General features: G+C 40.1%; 1 pseudogene; it reads right to left on the bottom strand.

The window, feature by feature from the left end:
- Window positions 1-4,059: 4,059 nt before the first annotated feature.
- Window positions 4,060-7,101, bottom strand: LOC118548519 (annexin A11 pseudogene; annotated as a pseudogene).
- Window positions 7,102-15,755: the final 8,654 nt, after the last annotated feature.

The following is a 15,755-nucleotide window of genomic DNA, read 5'->3' as shown; positions in this document are numbered from 1 at the left end:
GAAGTATAAAAGCAATGAAAGCACCTGCTCTGAGCCGAAGAGGATGCTGTCTGGTAATCTATGAGCTGTTTGCTTCCTTAGCTGTGCATCCGAACTACTTAATAAGGAGCATATAAGAAAACAGATCATGTTGGATCTCAATGAACAGCAAAAAAAAGCAATTCGACAAGCATTTGCATATAAGGTGTGTTTATTAATATATTTGCAATGAAATTTGTAAACATTCTATCTAATCACAAATGCACTATTTATTTTCAGTTAGTTTAAATGTTCCGTTTAACTTCTATAAATTATGAAATGATAATAAGGTAGTTAGCAAGAGCTGATCACAAAATATTTGATGAGATCCTAATTTGCAAACACGGTTTTGTATTTATTAACAAATTACTAACAAAATCCAATGTTGCATTTTATGGTACTTAAATTATGACAACAAATTCTAATCTAGAGATCTGAATAAAATACGTGGAATCAAACACTTTGGTTTTTTGTGTGTTTTTTAAGATTTATTTATTTATTTGAGAGAGAGAGAGAGAGAGCTCATGCATACAGAGAGAGAGTGGGAGGGGGAAAAGCAGACTCCCCACTGAGCAGGAAGCCAGATGGGAGGCTTGATCCCAGGATCCTGGGATCATGACCTGAGCTGAAGGCAGGTGCTTAACCAACCGAGCCACCCAGGGGCCCCAAATATTTTGTTAAAAGTAAAGAAATTGTTTTCTGGTTGATGTTGAAAGGCAGAGTATATAAGAGAAGAGACGTGGAGCCCAAGCATCTAGTTTCCATCCCAGGGTTCTTGTGTGTTAAAGGACATACATGTTTATAACAGCAACTTGCAGATGGTAATATATAGTCTATCTTTGTTATTCATAGATTTTCCCCAAAACGTGTATGGAAATCCCACATCAATACTCACAGTGCTTTTATGATCATTGGCAGACATGTGCAGAGTGGTAAAAAAATTTGAATCACCTGACATGCACATTTTCATCTCAGGTCCAACAACATGACACTCTGCCTTTTGGTATCAGCTCTCATGCTATGAACAAATATCCTCTTTGCAGTCTATTTAGTGTCACATTCTTTTGCATTTTGTACTTTTTGTGGGTAATTTCACTGTTTAAAATGACCCCAAGTGTAGTACCGAAGTGCTATCTAATGTTCCTAAGCAGAAGATGTGGGTGATGTGCCTTAAAGAGAAAAATATACTCTTCACTTGCTAGACGAGTTTTGATAAGGCATGTGTTATACTTCTGTGGGCCATGAGTTCAATTGTTGATGAATCAACAGTATGTGTTAAATAAGATATCTTTAAAGAGAAACACATATAAAACAAGGTTATATATTAAATGTTTGCCTAAAATGTTCTGACTAGAGGTCAGAAACTTAACCTTGTATTTTCCCTAGGAGCAATGATTCAGTGTTCATCAATTCATTGTTTGCACTGACATTCTAGAACATAGCTACTGTAAATAACAAGAACTCACTATATGTATAAAACATCTAATATACTATGAAATATATAGTAACACCATCAAACACATTATAAACTATATATAAGTGTTAGTCACTTGCAATCGTTCATTTTATTTTATGTGGCAACTTGACTGAGCATGAGGAGGCTGGACATTTGGCCAAACATTATTCTGGGTATGTCTGTGAAGAAGTTTCTGGATGAGATTAACATATGAATTGGAAGACTGAATAAAGCAGATTTCCCTTCCTATTGTGAGTGGGTCTCATCCAATCAGCTGAAGACCTAATAAGACAAAAAGCCTGAGTGAAAGGAACTCCTCCTACCTGACCACTCTGAGCTGGTGCGTTGATCTTTTTTTGGCCTTCAGATTCCAACTGAAACATTGACTCTTCTTGGGTCTTAGGTCTACCAGCTTTCAGATTGAAACATAGCATCTGCTCTCCTCCATCTCAGGCCTTTGAATTCAGACTGGAACCACAGATTGGCTCTTCTGGGTCTCTAGTTTGCAGACTGCAGATCTTGGGACTTGTCAACCTTCATAATTGTATGAGTTAATTGCTTATAATAAAACTCTATATCTATCGTATCCATCTATCCATCCATCCATCTTATTGATTCTATTTCTCTGGAAAATCCTGACTTATACACTATTGTGTGTGTGTCTGTGTATAAATATGTTTGCTGTACATGGGACGTGTGTGTGTTTTACTATTGTTATTATCTGTCCTCCCTCCCATAAATTCACAGTGAAATGACAGCAAAGTAGTACAGATCGCAATAAAATCATAATGATAATGATGGAATGGACGTGAACCAGAGATCGTGAAGAATTTATGGATGACTTTATACAAATTGAATTTTATTGACAGATAAATTAAAAGACACAAGTCCTAGTCCACTGCACTGACAAGACAATGATGTAGCTCTTCCTCTCAGGGGAGACCCCTAAATGTCCTCTTTATGCCAAGTAGCTATAAAAAAAAGTTAAAAAACTGGTTTTTACCTAAATGAGGGGGATGGTTGATGGACTGAGGGGGCTCTCAGACCCCCCATCTGAAAAGCAATAGTCTAGGGAAGCAGGGTACGCCTCAGTGCTCTTAATCGAAAGGGAGAACAACAGAAAAGCAGAGAGAATATATACCAGTATCCTCAGTGAATCAACTTAACAGTTAATTCATACATATGAGTGGACAGCAAAGAGTGCCAAACATATAATGAAAACAACACCAAAGAGAAAGATCCTGATGGAAAAACTGATCAATGGACTCTAGATGAAACAGCAAAAAATCAGGAAACAACAAAAATGTTTAAAATGTGATTTGAGACAATAGTGATGATATGATGATAAAGATAACGATGATGACAGTAAGCCAGCTAATAAGAGAAATCTGAAAAGATATGGTATCATTTAAAAAGAAAAAAATAATGCTAGGCAATAGGAACCATCAGAGAGCAAGAATGGGTTCCTAGGGCGCCTGGGTGGCTCAGTTGGTTAAGCGACTGCCTTCGGCTCAGGTCATGATCCCGGAGTCCTGGGATCGAGTCCCACATCGGGCTCCCAGCTCAGCGGGGAGCCTGCTTCTCCCTCTGACCCTATCCCCTCTCATGCTGTTTCTCTCTCTCTGTCAAATAAATAAATAAACAAAATCTTAAAAAAAAAAAAAAAAAAGAATGGGTTCCTAAAAATGAAAACTGAAAATGGCTGCTAAAATTTTTAAAAAATGTGTAGAGGGCCTGGATAGCAAAGTCCATGAAAACAGCCCCTCGCCAAATGTAGAAATAAATGAGAAGATATGAAATGTAAGGAAGAAAAGTTAACATACATGAAGGCACAGACCATTAGATATAACATTCCTATAATGCATATTCCAGGAAGAGAAAACAGGGAAATAATAATCAAACAGATAACACAAACTCCAGGATCGTTAATGTCAGAAAACTACCATGAACAGATATTTACAAATAAGTGAGATTCATATTGGTGTCATGTGTTTTTTTGTTTTGTTTTGTTTTGTTTTGTTTTGGCAGCACTAGATTTTATGTTGCATTCTTAGTGTGTAATTATTTTAAAACTGGGATTCTGTACCCAGGGAAAAACATAATCACGTATAAGGCTAACTAAATAAGTTTGTAAAATGCACAATAATAGTAAAGAATTACTTAATTATGGTGCCTAGCTTATTTATCTTATAACTGAAAGTTTGTACCTTTTCACCCCCTTTACCCAACACTTCTCTTGTTTTATTCATTTATCTCTTTGTTTCTTTTTATTTCTATCCCTCTCTTCCTTTCTTTTTTCCCAGAAAAACTTAACAGGTTTATTTATAATTGTTATAAGGTTGAACGGCTGAAACATGTTCACTGAAACATTTTTACTTGCGTTAATACTTTATGTCCCCACACTTATATTAAAAATTCACATACAAATGAAAATGGAAAAACTGCCAATACCTGATTTCTGTCCCTATTTTTTCACTTGCAATCATATACTTAGGTACCTTTTGATCCCCATGGAAAAAGTATCTAACGTTCAGAACTACCAATAACAAGAAGAGAAAACTTTTTAAAGAATAAAATATTTTGCATCAGAGTGGATTCTTAAACACTTCTGTACGTGTCCTCTGTGCTAGCGTAATTGTTACATGTTTGGCATGGAGAGCACACAGGTTGGTGTCTTCCAAAAGGCCCACCGGATAGGCCTCACTTGCCTTCTGGAAAGTACCAATAACTGTACTCTGGAAGTACAGATCTGTTTTGAACTCCTGGGCAACTTCTTGCACCAGACACTGGAAAGGAAGTTTGCGAATCAGAAGTTCAGTGGACTCCTGATAAAGTCTAATTTCACAGAGTGCCACAATACCAGCCTGTCAGGATGAGGTTTCTTCACCCCTCCCATAGAAGGCGCACTCTCGCAAGTGGATTTATAGCCAGTTGTTTCCTCAGTGCTTTACCCCGGGTGGATTTGTGGGTAGGCGGCTTTGTAGGAGCCATGGTGTAGAGACCCCTTACTTATTCCCCTTCTCCTTCAGCTGGAGCTCAGGGAGCGAGAGGCGGCCCTGGCATTAGCAAGCCACCCCCGCAGAGTGGGGACGGCAAACACTCTATTCCTCTCTTCTAATTATTTACCATATCATGACCACCATGCTAAGATGTTTGATGTGAATCCATTTGTTTTATGTGTTTTTTTAATAAACATGAGTATTGACTTTATATATATATACATCTATATATTTTCAATTTAAACATTTTAAATTTTCATATGTACTATGTTATATATTTTACCTTCTCCCCCTCCCAAGAGGGGGCTGACTTTAATTTAGAAACAGCTTTTGGTTATAGACATTCATGTTTAAGGATCACTCCAAATTACACAAATTACCTTGTCTCCTGGTTTTTCATGAAAGAAGGAATAGATGACTTTCTGACCTCTTTATTTTTCTTTTCTTTTCTAAAAAGGAGTGACTATGGCAATAACAAAACTTGTGACGCATTCTCACCAGATGCAAAGATTACCCTTAAAGGTCTTCCCTTTTCTCACTCCTTGAGGAAACGGTTCTCCCACACCCAAACTCTCTCACCCAAAATGTGTATGCAGCAAAGAGACTTGTATACATCTGTCTAGCAATGACATATATACAAATACATGTCTCCAAATAAAATATAAAATTACCCGACTAAAATAAAGCCAAATATTTCAGCCACAAGCAAAGGGGAATGATTGCCTCCACATTAAACATAGAATTACATGATTAAAATAAAGCCAAGTGTCTCAGCCACAGGCAAAGGGGAATGATTGCATGAGTCAGTAAACAAAACATCTACTTAAGCAGCAAGAAGCTGTGAGGTGTGGGGAGGAAAAGGCATCCTGAGAGAGCTCATCCTTCAGGACCGATACCACAGAGGATCAGGAAGGGCAGCAGGAGGACAGAGCCATGGCTCCGTGGATGGTCAGCACTGGGACACCTCAGGGGCTATTTTGTGGATTTGTTAGAATCAGATGGACATTCTTTTGGCCTTTTCCTGGTCTGGTTATTACCAGCAGGTGAACAGAAGTGAGTCACTAGTCATTGCTTAGTCGTTGCCACCACAGATCTTCAGAAGAATCTTCCAGTAATACCCTGGTCAATCCTTTGTTCCTGCTCCCCTCATGGCCTTGTTGAACCTTTTGGCACAAAAGGCTGGGGTATTCTTTTTTTTTTTTTTTAAAGATTTTTTATTTATTTATTTGACAGAGAGAGACACAGCGAGAGAGAGAACACAAGCAGGGGGAGTGGGAGAGGGAGAAGCAGGCTCCCCACAGAGCAGGGAGCCCGATGTGGCGCTCGATCCCAGGACCCTGGGATCATGACCTGAGCCGAAGGCAGACGCTTAACGACTGAGCCACCCAGGCACCCCAAGGCTGGGGTATTCTTGAAACATTTCACCACTACCAGCATTGCCTGCCCTGGGTCCCCAGACATCTCCCGGCAGATGTTCTTCTCAATGTCTCCCCCTGTCTTCTCTGATACTCACTGAAAACTGCCACCTGCTGGGCCTGCCTCTGCAAGCACAGAACGGCCTTGAACTTGCCTGGGCAGTCCTCCCCAGCCACAGTTAGCTCCTCCACATGTCTCTGGATGAGTGGCAAGTCCACTTTTGTGCTCTCCCCTGGTTTTCCTGAGAGAGTGATGAGGAGTTTCTGGAGGCGTTCTGACTTGTGGTCTTGAATAGCCTCCTCCAGGGTCTTTTAGAATTCTGTTTTGTGGCCTCTGCTCGATTCCTGGATGTGCTCATTGCTGTGGGAGGTGAGTATTTCAATCAGGCAGGCTTCATCGGTGCAGGTCTTCTTGATGGCATCCCTCTTCTCCCAAGCAGCAGAGAGGATGAGGCCTTCATCTGAGCCAAGACATCTTCTCGAAGTTTCTTGACAGTTCAGATTTCAGACCTTTGATCAAATCCTGGAACCATCTTGAAGGACTGGAGGATCTGCTGGTACCCCTTGTTGGAGCAACTCTCTAGGCAGCTGACGAAGGCCTGCTCCTCAGTCCTGAAGACTTTCTGAGACTTCCACAGGACCTTGCCTTCTCTCAGGGGGTCAAAAGCAGGAACATATGTTATAGTGCCGTTTCCGACTGTGCAGGAGGCACAGCTGAGGTGACAGTCTTGGATCCCAGGCACCCTGTGAAGCTCGGTACTGGCTGCTGCTGCTGCCCAGCAGGTGGCACTGACTGCTACCCAGGGTAGGACCCCAGGGCCTGCTGCCCTGACACTGGAAACCCTGAGTGTGGGTTGCCTCCAAGTGCAGGTACATTCCATATAGAGGAATGGGCTGCTGGATGGAAGCTGAATGGAGGCTGCCCAAAACCCCCAGGGCGGACCGGAGGATCTCAGGGTACAGGTTTGGCACCTTGGCTCCTCTGAATGTTCCAGACACATTGGTGGTCGAGCCCGTGCCTGTTTTGGAGAACCACTGAGGCCAGTGAATCGAGTTGGCACTGCAGGGCCAGGGCCAACTGAGTGAGGGTGGAAAAATCTGCCATGAGTTGTTGAGTTAACCCCTGGTACTGAACCTGAGATATTCCAACTCCAGTGGCACCAAGGGCAACACCAGATGTGCCCAGCAGGCTCACAGTAAGAGGGATGGCCATGGGGGAGCATCGAGGGTGGCTAGGAGGTCTCCATGTGAGCGGGGCATCGCTCCCGGGGAGGACTGAAAGATCGGGTAATAGACTGACAAGTGTGCATGATTGATTGCACAGGGTGATGCAGATCACAAGCCAGAAAAGTGTTGTTAGGCGCACAGACCCAGCTGTGGCCCATGATGGGAGACGAAGAGTTGCCATACAGCGGTACCAGAGCCAGAAAGGGATAATCTGAGGTCCCCGGTGCTGACGTGGGAGGTGACACGGTGGACTGGTTGAGGATGACACCTAGGTATTGGATGGGACCGGCCTTCATACAAATCCAGCACTAGGGGTGGAGTTGAGTGGTTAAGCGCTTGGTGGGAGGCGTTAATCATACTTAACAGTTGCGCTATAAATGCTTGCTGCATGTGGATGGAGGACCCAGGGATGTGCAGGGTGAGTTATTTTCTGTCTAACACCAGGGGGGCTTCGAGTGAACATGGACTTAATCATAAATTTAGCCATGGGGTCAGTCCCATACTGAAGGAAAGGCGAGTCTGAACTCCAGCGGGCTGCTCAGTTGGGCCTGGGCACAGAGTAGCCTCCATTCTTCTAGAGTATATATCCTGTAGGCTTCACATAGTCTTTCGTAGTAATCCCCAGGGGATTCCCCTGGTTGTTGAGTGACCGAGGATACCTTAGTCATGTTCATAGGTTTCTTAGCTCCTGCCCAGATTCCCCGGAGGAGGGCCTCCTAGTACCAGCAGATGTGGGCCTGTCCCTCAGCTGTTGTGAAGTCCCATGCTGGGTCCTCTTTGGGTGCTGCTGTATTAGCCCAGGCAGCAGGGTCGATGACTCCCGCTGGTGCGTGCTCTTCCAGGTACTGCCGTGCACCTTTCATTATTCTCCCCCTTTTCTCTGTGTTAAACAGGGTGTGGAGTAACTGTTGGCAGTCTTCCCAGGTTGGCCGATGAGTCTGGAAGAGGGATTCTATGAGGTCTACCATAGCCTGTGGTTTCTCAGAGTAGGATGGGGTGTTATGTTTCCAGTTGAGGAGGTCAGTGGTGGAGAAGGGCTGATAATACATCATGGAATGGCTGGGTTGGACCGTCCCATCTTCATCGTGCCTCTCGTGGCTGATTTTCTTTAGGTCTCTTGGATGAGGCGATTAAGACCCTGGCCTGTCCCTGCCTATTGCAAGCGAATCGCAGGCAGAGGGGAAGGGTCTGAGCAATTCCTAGCCAGGAGTCAATGTACAGAAACTTGTCGGGGTGTCCTGGTTTTCCTGTTACGACTCGCCATACTTGACGAATCATTGGGAAATCCAATGTCCCTTCTGAAGACCACCTGACATCAAAGGTGGGCCATTCCAATTCACATAGGGTTCTCAACTTGCTGGGGTTCATCCTGACTCCATAGTCTCCCAAAAACCCCTTCTTGAAAGTTTTGATCATGGTCTCTAGAACCATAGGTTTACTCTGCCCTGACCCCATGGTGATGTCCCTGTGTGGGGTGGCACAGAGACAGACACAGGGGGGTGCCTCCTGAGGTGAGAAGACCAATCAGATTCCCCTCTGGCCATGTCCCGAAGGAGCTTAGGTGAGCCTTAGCCTTAGCGGTCTCAGCCTTGTGACTTATCATCGGAAACTATTCCAATGCTGCCATAGACTATATTCCATTCACCACTGAATCGCAGACGGGCCCACTCAGACTCTGTAGGCTTCTGGGGACCTTAAGGGTGCCCACCCGTGGAGTCATAGAATCAGTCCGCTTGAGCAAGCCAGGTCAGACTGCACATTCACTCACACATTCACCCCAGAAGTTATTACATTCCCTCCCTGGGAATACCTACCTGTGAGACCTCTAAGAGGTCTCTGGGTGGTGATCAGGCTCCCCTTCCACTCCAATAGGTGTGGCCCTGTCTGGGTCCTGGGGCCCCAGGCCTTACCATAATCTGATGTTGGGACCAGGTCATCACCTGTCAAGTCTCGTTGAGTCTGGCAGGAACAGCGGAGTGGGGCCAGGCCGAGGCGACAGGGAAAGGAGACTGTCGAGAATTAGGCTGGGCGCACCTTCTCTGTTATGATCTCTCGTTCTATCACTGCCCCGCCATTGCCCCCAAACTGGTGGCAACAATGGGCCAGCACAGTTGGCTTTCCCGGTCAGAGAACCAAATGTTACAGAAACTGGACTGGATTGTCTGATGGAAGAACCAAGTGGCACTCGGAAATCTTAGAGGATAGGAAGTTTATTTAATGCTGGCGGGCTCAGAGGAGAGTGATCGCCAAAGGTCTGAGCCCTGAGCACAAACAAAGGGGGTAATTTATACACTTCTACTTCTGCATTCTTGGCACTTTTGGTGCGTGCTCAAAGTGGGGCAGGGAGAAGAACCCGGAAGAGCCCCGGGGCGAGGACTGGGACTCTCTCCCTGCCTCAGCCGGCCCTCTTAGGACACAGATTTCCCTTATCAGATTCTGTTTGTAGTGTATTTTATATTTAATGTAGTATATGTGCTAGGATTGCCATATGTCTGTCCTGGGGAAAAGGTATAATGAAGGCAATGGGCTTATGGGCTATGAAAAATGTCACATGTGTTACACACGTTAATAAACAATTGGCTCAAGTAGGGTAGACTTAAGGGTCTCAGTGCTAAATAAAGAACAGCTATGAATTATGAATAATATGAAACTATTCATTAGTTGAAATGTTTCACTGTATTATTATATATTACTCTTACTGCACATATGTGAAGTTGGTGTTCAAAAAAAAAAAAAATCCCTGTATTTATAAAGTGCACAAACTTGTTGTTTTCTTCTGGAGCTTCAGATGTTACCAGATGTAAAACATGGTTTAGAGTTAAGAAAAATAAGAAAGAAAAAGCTTTTATTTTCTTCCCACTAGAGGAATAAACCCTTAGTCTGCACAATTCATGGTTCAGCATGATTTTTATTAACTCATCACAGACAGTTTGGCTCAGTTTTGTCTTAGATTGTTGGGGTTAATGCAGAGCATGAAATCAGCCATAATACCTGGCTTGCTAACACGGAGGCTGCTGGGGGTGATGGAAGGTTTCAGAGAAGGGCTAGGCCTTTGGAATGCCAGGGCGCAAGACCACTCTGCCATTGGAATGCTGCGGGGAGTTGCCTTCCCCTAAGCTCTCTTAGCCCAAACGGCCGCCCTGTAATCTAAGAGATGTATGCATTAATCTCCTAGGCTATGTTTAGCAGAACATGCAGATCAGCATATCTTTTCTGTCCTGTAAATCCTCTCAGTTTCAGTAAGACCCCTTGTCACATATCAGGTGCTTGAGAAACAGTGATAAGGATTTGTGATTATCCTGAAGGACCAATAAAAGTGGAAGCAAAGAAGAGCAAAGGGTCTTCCTCTCTGAGCCTTGACCCCCTCACCTTCTCACCTGCTCCTCTCTTTCACAGCAAAGTTTGGAGTAATCTTTCATCCGTTGGTACAAGGATTGCTGGACATTCCCGGCATTAGATTAATCAGATGGTAGTATTGATGACTCTTAATGTGACAAAACTAAAGAAACAAAAACTTAAAAATCCAATAGTATTTTATAATCAGGTGATAGGAAGCATACAATGATTTGACAGAGACTTATTAAAATTTTCTTTTCTAAATACCTTAGAGAATTTAATTGAAGGAAAAGTTATCAAAAGTTATAAAAATTTCTTTTTAACCTCAGAAGTTATTGATCACATAATCTTATTTTCTATAATCAATATAGGGATAGTGAAGGTAAATTTAAAGCACGCATTCCTAAGAGTTATCGCTAAAAGATAATATTTTTTGAGAACACTGCAATTAAGCAACATATTTTATTTTTTCCTGTTATGGGATTTTTAAAATGGAATTAAGGGAATGTGTTAGAATTTATATTCAATATTATTGTTCCTATCTTTAAATTGTGCTTTTAAATTTGTATAACACACCATTTTTATTTTTAATATTCACATATTTAAAATTGGCATTTTCTCTGGGGATCTAATGCACAACATAGTGACTATAGTTAATAGCACTGTATTATATACTTGGTTGCTAAGAAAGTAGATCTTAAATGTTCTCACCATAAAAAAGAAATGGTAATTATGCCATGTGATGCAGGTGTTAGCTAAAGTTATGGTGGTAATTTGCAAAATATATCAAATCAGCATATTGTATACAAAAAACTTGAATAATGTTATATCAATTACATCTCAATAAACTGGAAAAAAGTTTGAAATTAACATTTCCATAAAAATAACCAGAAAAATCTAATGCAAAGGCAAGTGATCAACTTTACCATTTAAAAAAAAAATACCCATATAGGACTTCTTCCAACTTCTGCACATATGTAAAAAATGGCATAGCACAAAGGTACTAGAAGTATCTAAATAACATAAATAGAATATATTTCGATGTTTAGGACCATCTGTGTCACAGCCTATTCATCTAAAGATCCAGTCCTATCATGTATTTTTAGTAAGTAGAATATTACTACCCAACACCCCCACCAAATGCCCACACCCTAATCTTTGAAACCTGTGAATATATTCCTTTACATGGATAAAGGGACATTGCAGATCTGATTAAACCAAGACTTTGCAATGAGGAGATTGTTCTGAATTATTGGAGTAGGCCCGGTATAATCCTGAGGGTAGGTCAGGAGGGTAAGAGTTGGAGATAGGGAAGAAGCAGAGGTCAGAGTGATGTGGAGCCATGAGCCAAGAATTGTGGGCAGCTTCTAGAAAATGGATTAAGCAAGGCAACTGATTCTTCCCTAGAGTACCCAGAAGGAACATAACTTTGCCAATACCTTGATCTTAAAAGTTCTAAACTCAAGAATTATAAAATAACACATTCATATTATTTTTAAACCACTAATTTTGTGATAATTTATTAAAGCAGTAATAAAAAATATTGGATATTTAAGAACAAGAAGGTAGTATGAATATTAGAGCCATATATAAAGGACTGGAAACAATTAACATTCTTAATTCTAAAAGATCTTCATTTAGGAAATTCTATTAGCTATGGTGGGAATCAGCATTTTTCCCATTTATTTTCTGTTTCAATCAATGTCTATTTTTGCTTGTAGTTAGGGTCTTTGGAAAGCATTTATGATGTGGCTTTCCAGTTTTTCTAGTCAATAGATGGTGCTTACTTCCTCATTCACTGAGCGTTTGGTAATAGAAATGTGGTGGAATTTGGTTTTGCAATGGAAATATGCTCAGGTCAGCTTAATAGAGGTATGGAGCTGGGGAGAAGAATTGTAGCTGAGATCAACCTAAACAAGTTAACCCCTTGCCAACCTACCCAACAGAATGTTTATGTAGATGCCTGAGGAATCTCAGCTGAGATCAGCAGAGACCAGAAGAATAGATTCAACCAATCCCAGATTAAATTGCCAAGCAACAGAATCCTGGGCAAAATAATTGTTGTTTTAACCCACCAATAATTAGTGTAGTTTGTTACAAAGCAGTAACTAACCAAAAGACAATTTTTTTCCATGAAATCGATAAAATGTAAACAATCAAGATTTCAAGATGACTGAGAAAAGAATGCAGCTTCTAAGAATGGCATATTTCCAATGCCTACCATAATATGGCCTCCAAATGTCTGGATGCAAAAGAGACTTTTTGTGAGAAATCAACTTCAATATGTTAAGCTTCTGCTATGTCAGGTATGTTTGTTATAGCACAGACTATTCACCTTCACTTTTAAAGGAGATGTAGTTGCAGATCAAATTTGTCATAAATATGCTCCGATAAGGATGGCCAACGTTTATTGAAATCTTATTGTTTGTCAGGCACTATTCTGAAGGCTTCCTTCACAAGTTTAAATGCTTTTAGTGCCCTCAATATCCATATGAGTTATGTGTCATGATTATTTTCACTTTGAAGACACAAACACTGAAGTATAGGAGAGTTAGTAAATTTCCTAAGATTACATGACTTATAATTGCTAGGGCCAATAATTGATGAGTAAAATATAAATGTATTTCTAATCAATCTACCACAACATCTGTCTCAAAAACAAAATGAACAAACAAAACCTAGTTGGGTTCTAATCTGTTCACTTCCTGTCAGTTCCACACGCAATAACCACATTCAAAATTCTGTATTAGATAGCAATTTGAGCTTAATTTATTCGTCTTTTTAACCCATATTTCTTTTTCTCAACTTCATGGCAATTACTTGGAGACTATTTGCCTTCAATATGAAGACAGCACCTGTTGTGGATTGAATCTTGTTACCCAAAATATATGTCCAGTTCGTAATTATCAGTGTGTGATTTCATTTGGAAATAGGGTCACCGCAGATATAATTAAGATGTAAGTCAAGAAGAGGTCTGAAGATTCAAGATTGACCCTAAATCCAATCACTGGTGGCCTTACAAGAGGAGACAAAGATATACAGAGACACGGGGATAATGGCATGTGAAAAAAGGCAAAATTTGGAGTTAGGCATCTACTAGATAAGGATTGTCATCAGACTGGGAGCTGGGAGAGAGGCATGGAACTTATTATCCCTCAGAGCTTCCAGAAGGAAACAATCTTGTTGACACTTTGTTGATTTGGGACTTCTAGCCTCTAGAACTGTAGGAGAATAAATTTTGTTTTAAGCCACTTTGTGGTACTTTGTCATGGCAGCCTTAGGCAACTAATAAAATACCCTTGACCTAAACTTTGCCATGAGTATTTTTATTCATCAAGCAATTTCACTTGGCACCAGTCCTTGAACTAATAATCCTTGCAATTCAGGCATATACTAGACTGAAATATTTTTCATTCAAACCTCACTTAAAACCCTTATGTTCTGGGGACTAAAAGTAGTCAGCTATTCTAAACTTGTAAGCCTCTAAATGTGTAACCTGTCTTTATTTCCTTTTGTTTCTGCTTGCAAATTGGACTTTTTTCTCCCCTGAGCTCATCTCTTGTAATATTCTGTCAGATGCAGCCAATAATAACTAGCATTTTTCCCATCTAAATTTCACAGTTCCAACATTTATCTCTAAAGTTTTAGTTGCAGTAGGGCTATATGATTCTTGAAAATTGATCAGACAACAAAATTAGTAAATATTTTGTCACAGCATTACATTAAAACACTTTCCCAGCCTCAATGATCACTTTCCTTGCTTTTTACCTCTCAAAGGATGCATAGGGAGAGTTCCCTGGAAGCTCTCTTATAAGGACATTAATCCTACTCGTAAGAACTCCATGCTAAGGACCTCACTACTTCCTAAAGGCCCCACTACCTAATACTACCACATTAAAGGTTAGGATTTCAACATGTGAATTTTGGAGGGATGCAAACATTCTATCCATAATAGTCCTGCTAACTAAAACAATGCTGGGAACTAAGGACATCCATATATCATCCCAAGTTGAAAGGGATCATGATATTAGTAAACACTAATAATGTCTATCAAAGTATATCTATGTAAGGATACATTTAATTGATATTTCTGATTGGCAGATGAAGCTTTATAAAATTTGAAGAAGAAAAGCAAAAAAAATATTTCAAGTATCTAAAAAATAGCAACAATTATTCTGGTCATTCTGTGAATCAGTGAGTTTTGATAAATAGTTTTGCAATATTCTAAACATATGCTAACATGGCTCATATCTTAGAATTCCACCATAAATATTTTACTTAATTTATGGACAGGAAATTATATAAAACAGAAAAGTAGTGTCATATCTAAACTATACATACATGGCAATAATTTCACTGAACAAAAGTATATCACCATACATTAAAAATATATATGTATATATAGGTTTTTTTATTATATATAATATGATATAATATAATGTGTAATATATATATATATATATAATATTACAATATAAGATATTCCTTATTCCAGCTCTGTGTGTTTGTGTGTGTGTTTGGTATTCTGAATTTTTTGGAATACATGGCAATTTTAAGGTGAAATCTAAGAGAAAGATTAGTCAAATACAATGGCATATACTTCCAGATGTCTTGTTCCAGGGGCTGTTCAATCTGAATGCAGCACATAAGGAACACACCTAGGGACTCTGCGCATCATTTATGCTGGATTATATTTACAAAGACCAGACTGAACTTCTGAATGACTATATTGAATAGAATTTCACTACTTTCTCAACATCTGCTCAAGGAAATTTGCATACATACCACATGTGCAAACTAGCAGATAAAGCTTCAGACACTTCAGACATTTTAAACTAAATTTTGTACCATGTTTCCAAACTGAACCAATAGGGCCACTTTGATATTCTTTTGGTCCTAAGGGAAATTCTACCTCTTCTATTATTTAGAGAGATCTTGTAATTGAAAAATTTAGTAAAGTTACTTGAAAGGGAAAATAATTTTGATAACAGAAACTCGACAGTGTAAAAAGTGTAAACAGTGTAAATAAAAACAAAAAAGAACCAATAAACCTTACATATGAGATGTTTTAATGAGGCTGAGAAAAAAAAGTCTTTTTGTTTTTTGGAATTTTAGTTACGAAGAGAGGTATTCTAGGCAGTCATTAAATCAAATGCACCCATTTAAAGGGACTAGAATCATATTGTTTAAAATAATTTAAAAAGGCAACTTTGATTGGCTTAGCTTGGATTTTATATTGCTGTTTGCCTATCAGTGAAATGACATGTCTCATTTTGTGAAGACATGACCCAAATTTCTCCATTT

Source organism: Halichoerus grypus, chromosome 2 (assembly GCF_964656455.1).
Source record: "Halichoerus grypus chromosome 2, mHalGry1.hap1.1, whole genome shotgun sequence".
NCBI classification, from domain to species: Eukaryota; Metazoa; Chordata; class Mammalia; order Carnivora; family Phocidae; genus Halichoerus; species Halichoerus grypus.
The sequence above is the reverse complement of the archived record's forward strand: the minus strand, read 5'-3'. Positions and strand labels throughout refer to the sequence as shown.